The 14,174-nt window shown below is 46.3% G+C and overlaps 1 protein-coding gene across 1 annotated transcript in view; it reads right to left on the bottom strand.

The window, feature by feature from the left end:
• LOC134618071 (dnaJ homolog subfamily C member 5-like) overlaps positions 1–13,441 on the bottom strand; it is a 39,432-nt gene extending 25,991 nt beyond the window's left edge. Inside the window, exon 1 of the mRNA XM_063463297.1 lies at positions 13,224–13,441. The gene's annotated coding sequence lies outside the window, so the exon portion shown is untranslated. The remainder of the gene's footprint in view (positions 1–13,223) is intronic.
• Between the last annotated feature and the right edge of the window lie 733 nt (positions 13,442–14,174).

The following is a 14,174-nucleotide window of genomic DNA, read 5'->3' as shown; positions in this document are numbered from 1 at the left end:
TGTGGATTTTGCATTTACAGTTTTGCTATTACAAGTTTTTGTTTTCTGTTGCATTGATGGGACTCTGGAACAGGAATGAAGTGAGGAGCTGCCAGATATAAGTGACAGGACCAGGCTGGCTGTGGGAGGACGCTGTAGTGTGAGTCAGGGTGGAGGCCCGCAGGCCGCGCTGTGCGGAGGATAATCCAACCCTCAGCAGGCCGATGACTCTGAAACAGCTCCGCTTTAACTTGATCTGTTAGAGGTGACGGCATGTCAAACACAGCTCTCACTCCCAGGGTGCCCCCCGGGGAGGTGTGCTCAGCCCCTGCTGTGCACTCTGTTCACCCACACACAGCTCCAACACCGTCGTTACATTTGCAGACGACACCACCATCGGACCCGTCTGCTTACAGAGCAGAGGTGAGAGCCCTGACATCACGGTGCTCAACATCACACCCGGGAGCTGACTGGAGACAGCAGGAGACTGCAGGGCGGAGGCACACGCCCGTTTACATCGAGAGGACAGAGGTGGAGAGACCTTGTGCGGCAGCTGTAACGCTCTATGGAGGGCGGTCAGCACAGCGTATCAGCAGGTCTGACCCCACCTTACACCCTTCACAGGAGCATCCACACCCACAGCTGCAGGGACAGTTTCTACCCACAAGCCATCAGGACACTTCTCAAATATCTGACAGTTTATCTTCCACAGTCACAGGTGGACACCGCTACCCCTGCACTACAGCCACTACAGTGTCATCACCAATCTGTGTTTATTCTTTTTATTCATCGATATTTTCATATTTAAATACTTATTTTATTTGTGCTTAAGTGTTACTTTTTGAGTAATTTGGCTTTTTTTGACGTGCCCCGAGCGTAACAATTTAAGAGCCGGTGATGACGTGTGGTTGATATGACAAAGAAAGCAGTTCCGCTTTCATAAACAGCAGAAACATTTCAGAGTAGTTTGGTTCTAATTTTGATTTTAATATTTGTTTGCAAACATCAGCTGACGGTCTACACTCGCAGGTCGTCTTCTCCTCCTGCTGTTGCTTTCACAGACACCGAGACGCTCACCAGACCGTCACACGGCGCCGACGGTCCAGAGAAAACCTGGATTAATATGAGACGAGCGACTTCCTGCTTCCCGTCTGTGAGCCGCCTCCTCGCGTCCACTAATCCGCTGCTGTGTGGTTTAAGAGGAGAAAGGAATAAACGGTTAAAGTCAGGTAACCCGAGTTCACCTGAGCCGGGCCGGAGCAGAGGGGAGAGAGGTTTACTATCTGTGTCCTGAACTTGCTCATTGTGTTTAAAGCAAATCTAACATGTACGAGCTGCAGTGACCTGGAAGGTGCAGCAGGTGTGCGCGAGTGCAAAGGTGTGTCCCCTGCAGCGCTGCTTAAACTCAAAGATCTAAAACACTGAATCTGTATTGACAGTGCACCAAATGTCCAGGTTTGTCCTCTAACCATACCTGGATCCAGATAAGCATCACTTCTCAGCTGGACCTCTCTAAGCTCCGCCCCTGAGAAAACGATGGTGACATTACCACAGAGATGACACTTTCATGCTGACGGCAGAATTCTGAGTTATGACCTCAAACTCGGAGCCGAGGGAGTCATTGTTGTCAGAGTGGTTGAATGAAGGATGAGCCGAGTGCTTTCTTTAACAGGTTATAAGGAAATGATCCCGATGGTCACGTCTTCACGGTTAAAGCTTTCGTCCATGATCCACCTCTCCATCAGGGGGCGTGAAATCACCACAGAAGATTCATTTTATTAATTTGCTGAATGTCCCCCTCGGTCAGCGTAGGGATAAAACTCATAACTCCAACACAGGAGATGCTTTAAATCTGGTGCAGTCCTGACTGAATGAATGTGAGAGTGGAGAGATGCGAGCAGGTGAGCTCACCCGGCACTGTGTAAAAACAAATCCACCTGCAGTGTTTCCACATGCTAATCAAAGAGACCACAGTACAGGTGGGAAACGGTGCATCTCCCTGCAGAGGATTGCACACTGGCCGTCCCGAGCGCTGCGGCGAGGAACACCTGAGCTGTGAGGAGGCAGGTGTGCAGGGGGTTAGCAGGCTTAGAGACCACAGTAAGCCAATTCAACACAGACTGACGGAGTAGACTTAAATATACGAGAAACCATCTGCCCACACAGCTCGCCTCTCTGATGAGCTGTAACCACACACCTGACGCACGCAGCGCTCCTCTCTCTCCATAACATACAGTCCACTTCCACTCCTGAGTGTAAACGCCAACGTAAAAGCAAAGAGCGGTGCGTCCTGCACACGTGCGACCCCGCACTGATATATTCAAACTTCCTGCACATACAGCCAGTTCACAGCCTGTATATAAACGATGGAGGCCGCCTCCCTGATGTCACCCATTGGTCCGCAATTTTAGCATTTTGGTCTCGGCCATCTTGGTTTAATGGAGTGACCATATTTGGGTGAGAGGGCTGAATGCTAATGTGTCAGCTAATGCTATGCAGCGTGGTTAAGACAGACTGTAACGTAACTATGCACCAAACCTGGAGCTCCGCCTTCTTGGGCGGTCTGTTAGTGCAGTGACCTCACAGCCGTCATACTATTGGTCACATGATGCCATTAGAACAGCTCCAAAAAGCTCCAACAGCACAAACACAGTCCACAGGTGCAGGGGAAGCTAGGCTGGATGCTAAACAAATTCATTACTTATATTATTTACCTGCTGAGGCGGCTGAGGTCATTTGGAGTCCAGGGAGCGCTTTTAAAGACCTTCTATGACTCTGTGGTGGCATCTGTCATTTTTTACAGTGTGGTATGTTGGAGCAGCGGTTTATCGGCAGCTGAAAGGAAGAGGTTGGATAAACTCATCAGGAAGGCCAGCTCTGTTCTGGGATGCACCCTGGACCCAGTGCAGGTGGTGGGAGACAGAAGGACTCTGGCCAAAATAACATCTCTGATGGACAGAGTCTCCCACCCCATGCATGTAAATGTTGCTGAACTGCAGAGCTCCTTCAGTGACAGACTGCTGCATCCTCGATGCATGAAGCTGCAGGTCCTTCCTCCCTGCAGCTGTCAGACTGTACAATCAAAACTGCTCCCAACAAACACAGATGTTTACATCAGTGCTTTAACTTGGCACTATTTATCAACCGATTCACACGACAACCTGGGTTTGCCTCTTAACTGTATTTTATTTTATTTTATTTAATAATGGTACAGTACTCTGTTTATAGTAACCATTGTCCTCGATGTAAATATGTATAAATTGTGTATGTTTCTGTTCTGTGTCTTGTGTCCTGTTTGTTTGTATATGTGTCTTTCTGGCTGCTGTTACATCCAAATTTCCCCTTGTGGGACAATTAAAGGATTCTTCTATTCTATTTATAAGTCTGAATTAACAGTATTAGTAATTATCAAAATTATGTTTTTATATGTCTGCAATGGTTAATCCACCAGGATGAACAAGCTCTTTAATCTAATTTATTCTTTGTTGATGTCCAAGAATTTGTAAATTTAGAGTTGAAAAGGGCAGAAAAAAAGAATAGAGCATGTTATTATGAATGTAATATTCATGTTGTGCTTGAGTCATTTCTGCAGCTCAAATTTGGGTAAAAACATGAATTCAGTTTGTTGACAGGCTCGCTTTTATGACCGCTGATCTAATAAATCTCTTAGCACTCGATGCCAGTAATTAGAAAAACTATATTTTAATGATACTTTTTAAGGAATAACACAATATAAGCTAAAATATTTCATAAACAGATTTTATTGTTGACAGGATGAATATACCTGCAGCTATCAGCTGTCAGAGACTCATACAGGCAGTGTGAGCAGCACACATAGCAAACTACAGGTAAACATCACCTGTGCAGTGGATCAAAACAACAACAAACACGTGTAAAATTAAACTGGTGCCATAGAAGGACTTTCTATGGCACCAGATGGCCTCCCTATGCATCACCAAGCCACGCCCACCACACAGTCTCAGAATAACCAATCATAGCACAGACTCAGTGCCACCTGACTGGAATTAACCAATGAGAGGAACCCGTACAGGACTACGTTGGTTTGTTTGTGTATAATAATCTGAGCAGAGCAACCAATCAGATTTGATCATGTTCAGTGATCTGAAAGTTAAACTGGCCACAAGCAGGAACAAACAGGCAGCGCTGTGACAGCACACGGTGTGTGTGTGTGTGCGTCCATCACTCCATTGTAGACACTGACACATCAATCTTTGTGAACAAACACAGATGGACACGAGGTGACTGCAGGATTTTTAATACCCATCATGCACTGCAGTGCAGTCTGATGACAGATGATGGAACGGTCGTGACATTTTAATCGACTCATTTTGGTTCCTGCACACAGATGTTCTTCTCTTCCTTTTCATGGAGGTGATTGATGAGGTTGTGGCGCTGTGACTCATCACTCGTCTCTAATCCACGTCTTTTCAGCAGCTGATTGGGCGGATAACTTTACTGTTACAATATGTAAACAGGAAGCCCTGCCCCCGCTGTACAAAACACTATCATCAGTCACACAATGTGTGTGTGTGTGTGTGTGTGTATACATTGCTGTGAAAAAAAAGATGTGAGGAGAAAGTCAGCCTGTTTGTAATTGTGCAGACAGTGCTGAGAGGAGAACGACCCACTTGCTCTCACATGCTGTGTCATCATGAAGCAACTGCAGGTTTTACACTAAGGGGAAGGAAGGAGATGCTGTTTGATTTTCAAAGATAAACCTGAGTAAAAACAGATCTTTGCACAGCAGCGTTTTACTTTGTTGGAGGTTGAAACTGGATTTAAGCATAAAAACACACAACATCCAACACCGTGAGGTTTAACGGTCTCCATGTCTCTGACAGGTCGCACACTCATCTGCAGAAACACAAAGTGACCCATCAAAGCTTCACAGGCGCCTTCAGTTTACACGAGGCCCTGAGCAGTTTTGTACTGGCAGCGTGTGTCGGGTTAACGAACAAGCGAGCCGGAGGATGGATAACAGCAGCACCACCGAAACATCGGAATAATAATAGGCAGTAACAGACGGGACAGTCAGTCAGGCCTGTGAATAATGATCGATGAGGGTGTAGTTTTGTCTGACCAGCTCAGTGTGCAAATTCCTCCATGCAGGACCTGATCCTAATCCCGGAGCAGATCTGAAACACGAGCTTCACAGTTTTTCATATTTCGGTTTCAAATTTACACCCCAGATACTCCGAGTTCACTGATTCCAGGCTGACGGGGAGTCCACCTGCGTGCTTCCGAAGAGCAAAACACTGTTTTATGGTAATGATCTTATGTCAAAAACAAAACAATCCAGGAAGTCAAATTTGTCACTGGAGTACTAAATTACTAAACAGGAAGTGATGTCCCTGTTTTTCTAAACAGTGGTATCGACTTCATGATTGTGTTTTCACAGCACTTAAACAGAGTTAGAAAGAAAACCTCTGATCAGCTGATCAGAGGTTAAGACTGAGGACGCTCTGCAGCCCACACTAACACCAAACAAGAGGAGGACGAGCGCTGAAACATGAAGAAGGAGACGAGGTCCGTCTGTGCTCACAGACTACTTTACAATCACATCATTTCAGACTTTGAGCAAAGCTCTCATCTCTCCCGCTGAGCATCGACCGGAGCGGGACCACAATCAGCGTGTCACGCATGTGCACTGGGTGCCCCCCCAAACAAACACGGATGGTTTCAAGACGCTAACAGAGGCAGAGCTGCTAAAGCTAAAGCTACCCAGAGGTCAGAGCCTCGGTATGAGCAGTGAAAGGATCAAAGCAGTCAGGAGGAAAATAAGGAGATAAATGAAAAAGAGCAACGAGCCAAAGTCCAGCTGAAGTCATGAAGCCAGCACCGGATATTTGTGTGGGTCTATAAATGTGCTGCAGCTGCTTTCCCTGACAGACAGAGCTCGCTGTCTTCAGTCATTACAGTGAGTCAACCTGCACATCAGAGTTTCTTTTCTTTTATTAAGAAAATAACATTTTGCTCTGAAGAAAATTTGTGATATTTGCTAAATGAGCCGAGAAAACCACAATCAGAGCATCTGACGTGTGAAGGAGACGAAGGCAGGGGCGCTCTCTGGAGGGCGGGGCTTTGACCTCTCAGGTGTAGGCTTCTAGAAAGACCGCTCTGATGTGTCAGACAGTCCTCAGTTATCCTCAGATTACAGATGTGTAGTTACCAGATCATTCTGGATGTGTAGGTTCTTAAAGGAGCTCAAATAATGAGCAGAGCAGGACGACCGCAGTGGTGGAGCTCAGCTCGCAGGTGAGGTGGATAAACGTCGCCTCGGGGGACGCATCTGAGGGTGAAACCAGTGAAAAGAGGCCTCGTAAAGAAAACCACAGAGACAAACAGACGGTATAATTCATTCATACTGGCTCTCACACACGCGCACACACACACAGGGCTGTAATCGATAGCTGCAGCTGACTCAGTAAACACAGCTGCTGCATGAGTCGGGAGCCTGAGCGTTCACTTCGTTCAGCGAGTGTCGCCTACAGATCGAGCCACAGAGCATCATCTTCTCACCATCTGAGCCTGAAATCTCTTCCAGCTTTCTCGTTTGCACAAATTCATCCATGTAAGCGCCAGTTTCTCCCACATTAGTGAGTAGAAACACAGCTGAGCAGCACGTGAATATCAGGTATGAGCATATACGAGCTGACCATGATGTCATAGCACGCACGGCAGAGAGCAAAGAGTTTCACCAGGAAGCACACAGGGGTGAGTCTAAAGGGGGGCACGGGAGGCACTAGATAATTTCAAGACACTCAAAACATTTTTCAGATTAAAAGATTTAAAGAAATAATATAAAATATTGTGTTAATTAAATTTCACTAATATTTAAACTAGGGATGTAATAAAATATCGATACAACGAAATATCGCGATATTTCGTGCAATGATACTGAATCGATATTCAAAATCAGTGTTATCGATTTTTTTTAAATGAAAAATTACATGCATTTACTGTTTATTTCTTTTGTATGTTGCAATTCAAACTCCGGCCACTGGTTTGCAATTTTTACCGCCTTTGACGTAAAAACAAGGTCTCGCGATAACTGTAGAAGCGTCTAGTTTGCCAAAACCAATGAAGTAGAACAGTGGATGTGTGGGCAATTGTGCTAGCTAACTGATGACTGAAGAGGAGAGGATACAGCCGGCCCCCGCAGCTTTCAAAGCTGATGTGTGGACTTATTTTGGATTTAGGACAAAAGAAGGCGGTAAAGACTATGACAAGAGCTATGCAGTCTGTAAAATCTGCACCGCCAGAGTCAAATATTCCGGTAACACAACAAATTTACGAACACACGTGTCTAGACACCATAGCGACGTAGCATCAAATGCTAATTTTAAAACGAAACGAGGTGACCCCGCTCAACGGACAATTGAAGAAGTTAACTTTTCGAAACTACCAGCAACTTCAACTCGTGCAACAAAAATAACGCAGTCAGTACTTGTTTTTATTTGCAAAGACATGCGCCCTCTGAGTGTTGTGGAGAATAAAGGATTTCGTAATATGATTAAAACGCTGGAGCCCTGTTACACCGTTCCTTCTTGACAACACATCACGGACATCGCTCTGCCAAAGTTGTACCAAGAAGTCAAAGCGACAGTGCTGGACTCCCTCAGCTCGGCAGAGACAGTTGCTTTGACATGCGACGCTTGGACTTCGAGAGCCACTGAATCGTACGTAACTGTTACAGCACATCACATAACGGACCAGTGGAACCTTCAGTCTCATGTACTACAAACCCGAGCCATGCATGACAGTCACACAGGTGAGCACATTGCAGCGTTACTAACTGACGCTGTGGCTGAATGGGGATTGAACACAAAGGACCTTGTTGTTGTTACCGATAATGCACCAAACATGGCTCTCGCAGCTAGACTTGCAGGCATGACGCACATACAATGTTTTGCACACAGTCTGAATCTCGCCTCACAGAAAGCACTGAAAATACAATCTGTGGTGCGACTTCTCGGGAGGATCCGACGTGTAACAGCCCTTTTCAGGCGCAGCACCACAGCCAGCAATCAGTTGAAGCAGAAACAGCGCCTCCTTCAGCTACCAGCTCACAGATTGATCACGGACATAATTACAAGATGGAACAGCTCCTGTGATATGACAGAACGATTTTTAGAACAGCAACCAGCCATCTGTGCAGCTCTGCTTTCTGCAGAAGTTAGGAAGAGTGAAAAAGAAATTTTCACATTAAGTGAGTCTGACATCACATGTGCAGAAGAAGTTGTCAGGGCACTCAAGCCTATGAAGGACGCCACCCTGGTGATGTCAGAGGAGAGCATGCCAACCCTGTCCATCATTGCTCCTCTTCATGCCAAGCTTGTGATGGGTGCACAAGAAAGTGTTGATGATACACCGACAGTAAGGGACATTAAGACTGCCATAGCAGAAGATCTGGGAAAGAGATATGTAAATGAGAGGGAGACACTATGGATGGCATCAACAGTTGATCCTCGGTTTAAGGACCTGCCCTTCCTGTCTGAAGCAGAGACCAGTGAGACCTATTCCAGACTGTTGGACACTGTGGTGACTGTGATAAAGAAGGAAAAAATGTAAGTAAATAAATGAATTTATTTGGAAAAATTCAACTGAAGTTATAAGCAAGTGAATAAATTTAAAAAAAAAAACGCATATTGATGACATTTGTCATCAAATATTAGTGAAAAACAGGGTGAATCTTGGATTTGAATTTTGACTTTCTGACATTTTTCAGCAGCAAGAGAATAAGGAGACTGACAAACAGGTGGAGGAAGAGAATGCCAAAGAGGAGGCTCATCACCCACATATCAAAGACAGCTTTGACTCCGTCCCTCGGCCACCCCTAAAGAGACAGAGGACCTCATGTGCATTGGTGGACTTGCTTGGAGCTACGTTTGCCTCTACTAGTGATAATACTGCACCAAAATCAGAACATGATGTTGCTGCAGCTGAGATCAAGAGGTATAGAGATGAGACCCCTTTGCCTCTCACAGGAAATCCTCTCAGTTGGTGGAAGGACCATGAACAGGAATACCCTCAGCTATCCAAAGTAGCAAGGAGTTTCCTATGCATTCCTGGAATAAGTGTCTCTGCAGAGAGAGTTTTCTCCTCTGCAGGAGACATAGTAAATTCACAGAGAAGTGTCCTGAGAGCTGACCATGTCGATCAGCTTGTATTCCTACACAAAAATCTGGAAATTGAAAAATAACCACTGAGAAAACACGAAACATGTAAAATCTCTGATATGAGAATGTTTGACATTTTGGTTGAGTCTCATAAGCACTTTTATTTAGATGAGTAAATTCCTTTTTTCAGGTTGTACTAAAAGTGTTCCATTGATGGACACTGCAGAGCTGTACTTTATTTTATTAACACTTAATTTTAATAGCACTTTACATTGTTTGTTAATGTTTACTTGGATGGATTCTTCAAGCAATTTCATTTTTGATTTATATTTGTTTATGTTAAGGTCACATAAAAAGTGCTTTGTTTTGATGCTCCATAGAGCAGTTTTTGGATAAGTATTTTACAATCATAGTACTTAGAAAGACCTCAGTGTTACATGTTTACTTTTTTCATGTTAAAAAAAATACTTGATATTTCAGTAAAGTAGTTTTTGTTTGTTTATTTGACATGACTTCTAATAAGGCAGATGTTAATTTCTCCATTCATTTTGAACTTAAAGCGAGTGTTTTTGTTTCAGATGTTTCATGTCAAGCATTTAACAGTTTGGACTGTTTACTGTGAGTTTTCCTAATTAAATTCAGTCCTACTAAACACAAATATCGTCTGGCTTTTAGTATCGCAATGTATCGTATCGTCTACCCTGTATTATGATACATATTGTATCGCCAGATTCTTGCCAATACACACCCCTAATTTAAACAAAAATAAAAGCTTTTTTCACAAGCCAATAAAAATGAACATGGGGCAGTAAAACCTGAGAGCTAATGTCCAATCAGCATGCAGTCAGAAGCTTCATCAGTGAGCTGCACACAGGAAGCATCAGAGCAGCTTTCTGCACACTCCAATGAAACACACAAACTGACTGAACTTCACATTTTCAGTGATTTTCTTACGCCCGTCATGCGTTTCCTGTAAACGCCATGATGAATGAAACACAGCAGCTGAGATCACCGCAGTGAGATCACACTGATCTGTTTGTGCAACCAAAAAGCACTCCAGATGAACGACGCCTCAACACAATTAACGCAACAGCTCTGAAACTCTCACAGAGTCTCCTGTGCTCAGGCAGGAGAGACGGGGAGGAAGAAGCAACTGATCTAAGGCAGGGCGAGCGAAGCCAGAGGAGGAGGGAAAGTGAAGGGGAATGTTTACCTGCAGTCAGGTGACCTGCAATCACACGACTGCCTGTGATAGGATGGCCTGAGGCAATCATGAGTCAAACCAGCGCCGTGTCGCTTCTCTCATCAGGACGCTGCAGTAAAGGTGAATGTTTAACCACAACATGTGACCTCTGACCTCATCCGCACTTTTATGAGATTAAAGAAACACCCGCTTGCTGTAAGTCCACACGCTGAGACCCGTGGGCTGGAGAATCTTAAAGTTGGATTCGCTCGGATGTCCAGCAGGGGGTGGCTCCTCTGCTCTGATTGGATAGAAGTCTGTGAGAAACAGAGCCTTGCTTGATCTCTGAGCTCAGTGAACACCTTCCCGAGGAGTCTCTGGCCTCAGTCGCTGGTTTCTGACTGACGTTTGGTTATGGCCCGTTAGAGTAACAGAGGAGCGGGACGCAGGGAGGCGGAGCTAGACAATGACTGTATGAGCGTGCAGCATCACTCGCCTGATTTCAAAGCCCCAAAGATGGCAGCGGGGAAAACGCTCAGATCACGGGCTCACACCAGCTGACCTCACAGCTGCTAAGTCCATCTTTCACATACAGTCTGTTTTAAATGATTGCTACAGATCATAAACGTGACTTACAGCTTCTCAGCGCCTCAAAAAAACCACTCCACCTGTGCTTCCACCTGCAGCTCTTCATACCGTGGCCTTTGACTCATCTTAAAAACCTCCTTAAAAGCACAGCTCAGGTGTGTTTGTGAGGAGCTAAAACAACCTGAGTTGTGGTTTTTAGCAGTCAGGACTCTGTGACTCCCTAACGGTCACAGCATCTGACTTCCTTCCTTCTAGCAGCACAACGAGCATCTTTCCCCTGCCTGAGCCTGGCTGTTTCTTTTAAAAGGGGGTTCTTTCTTCCCACTGTCACCGAGTGCTGCTCACAGAAGGTTGTCTGATTGGTGGGTTTTCTCTCTGATATGGCAGCATGACATCTGTCAGCCATCACTTTGGGGATACAAATGTCTGAAGCAGTGAGCCGGCTGGTCCCAGCTGGAGGATAATTTTAGGGTTTTAAGGGTCCTCATGGCTCAAACTGCATGACAGGAAGCCGCAGAACAGCTGATCGCAGGCTGGACGACAGGAGAAGAGGCAGCTATCGATCAACGTTGACAGATATGCTAATTTTATTTTTAAATGTGATGCTCTGATGCCTTTTATCCATCTTACACGCTAAAGTATATTAAACACACCTATCAGGTAATCAATAACACCCCGAGAGCCCGAGCTGACCCACATCCAGCTCCTCTCAGCTGACTGCTAACTGTCGTGATATCACGTGATCCGATGTGGAAGTCACATGACTCATCGATGACCACTGGTGTCAGATCTAGTGATGTCATCATCAGGCATCACACAGAGACCAGCTGACTCAGTTAAAATTGACTTTAAGAGCCCTGATGTGTGCAGGTCATGAAAGATTTAAAACATAAACAGATGAAAACTCCTCACGCCGACTCTGAGGTCACGCAGCAGCTGGCCAATGGGACGGGCAGATCTGCAGATCATATCTCAGAGACCAGGCAGCAATTAGAGTCCATCTGTGTCCCTGCTGATGAAACACACACTAATAGACCCGACTCCTCCTCCTCGTTTCAGCTGCTCACAGCTGATCATCTCCTCCTATCCCAGCATCCTCCTCTGTCGCATAACCTTCACTACATCCATGAAACTCCTGCCTTTTCTCCTCCTGCCTGGCAGCCTCATCTTCATCATCCTTTGTCCAATATATCCACCTTCCCTCCTCTGCACCATCTAAGCATCACCTTTCAGACTCTGAGCTGTCCCTTTGATGGACTCATCGTGCTCACTCCCAGTGAACACCTGAGCATCTTCAGCTCTGCTTGTTGCCTAAAGGTAATGGTGTGAACTTCACCAAGGGTCCAAAGATCCCAGTAACAGTCCAAGAAGCAGTAAAAGGTTCTGGGATTCAGGAGTGAAGGAAACAAGGTCAGGCATGAATTTTCCTGTTAGGTTTTAGACGTCGTGCTGTTTGTTCAGCTGCGTGCTCGTACGCGCAGGTGTCTGACAGCATGTACAGGTAAGACTTCACCATTATTTATATTTCACAGCTCATTAAGGCCAGACACATCCCCCTACCCACAACACCAGAATGGATAAGGTGATAACACGTTCTTAACTGATCACCAACCACTGCTGGTGGTGACATCACCCTGTGTGCGCATGACTTCTTGATAAACCAAAGCTAAAACACATCCTGCTAGCAGTTTTACTTCCTGTTATTAACTCTGAGACTCTGGGATCAGCCTGAACTAAACGAGTGAGTTTAGGGAACTTCAGGGGGAAAACACCGGTGGACACACAGCTCTGGTGTTAAAATTAATTTGACCTTGATGGTAACCAGGGGGAGCCAAAAAACATCCTCGGTTTAAGTCCGAGAAGAGACCCTGAGAGGATCAGGAACATCATCCCGCATGCCCCCCTTTTAAAAACCGTGGTTACGCCCCTGCTGAGGGGACAGGTGCAGCTCACGGTGTTGGCCAGTACCCACCTGCACCCCACGACTTGTAACCCCACCTGCTCCACACGGCGCTGACCTCTGATCAGAACCGACGGACCCACACGGACCTCCACCCCTCCCCCGCCCCTGCCCCAAAGCCGGATTTATCCCGCTCGCCTCCCCTCGATTAGATCCGTCACATCTGAACAAACACTAACGAGGACCGGGAGTCTGCCCGAGCCCCTCACACCGGGCACCGAAACCGGAGCTGGCCGGTCACGGCGGAGGACTCAGCTCGCGGTTAAAGCGGATAATCTGCAGGCGTGAGAGCAGCAGCATCCATGTTGTTAGCCCGAGTCTAATCCAAGGACGGCGGCTCGGCTAACGTCAGCGGCTAGCCCGGGCTTCTTACCTGTTCTGTCCCGGGGGCGGAGCGGCTGCTGGTCCTCTCTCGGTCGCTGAAGCCTGGCTCGACGTTTACAACACTATCATCCCACTTCCAGTCCACGCTCCGCCGCTAAAACATCGACCGGACACCGAGCTAACGGCTACACCGGGAGGGGGCGCGCAGTCAATCCGAACACAACGGCCGCGCGCAAACCCTCCCACTTTCTGCCCTGCTCGTTCCCGCTGACAGCGCGCGCGCTCACAAGCGCTCAGGAAATCACGAAGAGCGCCCGCTGTCTGAGCTTCTTGTTCCACAGGAGGCGCTGTCGAGCTCGTGGCGCTCCGTGGAGCTGGGATAAACGTTTTACGTTAACCTTGTTTGTGATAGAAGCGTCGAGGCGGTAGATTCCGTTCTGTGTTTAGATGTTTTACAGGTTTCTTTTGTGGTAAAACCCTTATGCGAGCATTACGGACCTCACAGCACCGTAAGCCGCTTTACGGCATCCTTGATTTTGTGAAGCCAGCAGCAGCCTCCTGATAGCTTCACCTTTAACCACCACAACCAGCTGCTTCTTGCTCACTTTAATTACGCTCCTTTACGCTTTTAGGAACTTCATTGAACAAAACAACATATAAACAGATCAAGTATACAAGAGAACAGAACATGAACACACAAAACCAGGGGTAAAAAACACTAATTATATAAATACACGGAAAATTCAATTATATATATTGTTTTGAGAGCATTTTTGTTGGTGGAGGCTGATATTGATCCATCCGCTTCCGCTTATCCTTTTCAGGGTCGCGGGGGGTGCTGGAGCCTATCCCAGCTGTCATAGGGCGAGAGGCGGGGTACACCCTGGACAGGTCGCCAGTCTGTCGCAGGGCTAACACACAGAGACAGACAACCATTCGCTCACCTATGAGATTTGCATGAATCTATGGGCTCAAAATGTGGTCATAAATATTTTGTACT

The sequence above is a fragment of the Pelmatolapia mariae genome, linkage group LG20 (genome assembly GCF_036321145.2).
Source record: "Pelmatolapia mariae isolate MD_Pm_ZW linkage group LG20, Pm_UMD_F_2, whole genome shotgun sequence".
Taxonomy (NCBI): Eukaryota; Metazoa; Chordata; class Actinopteri; order Cichliformes; family Cichlidae; genus Pelmatolapia; species Pelmatolapia mariae.
The sequence above is the reverse complement of the archived record's forward strand: the minus strand, read 5'-3'. Positions and strand labels throughout refer to the sequence as shown.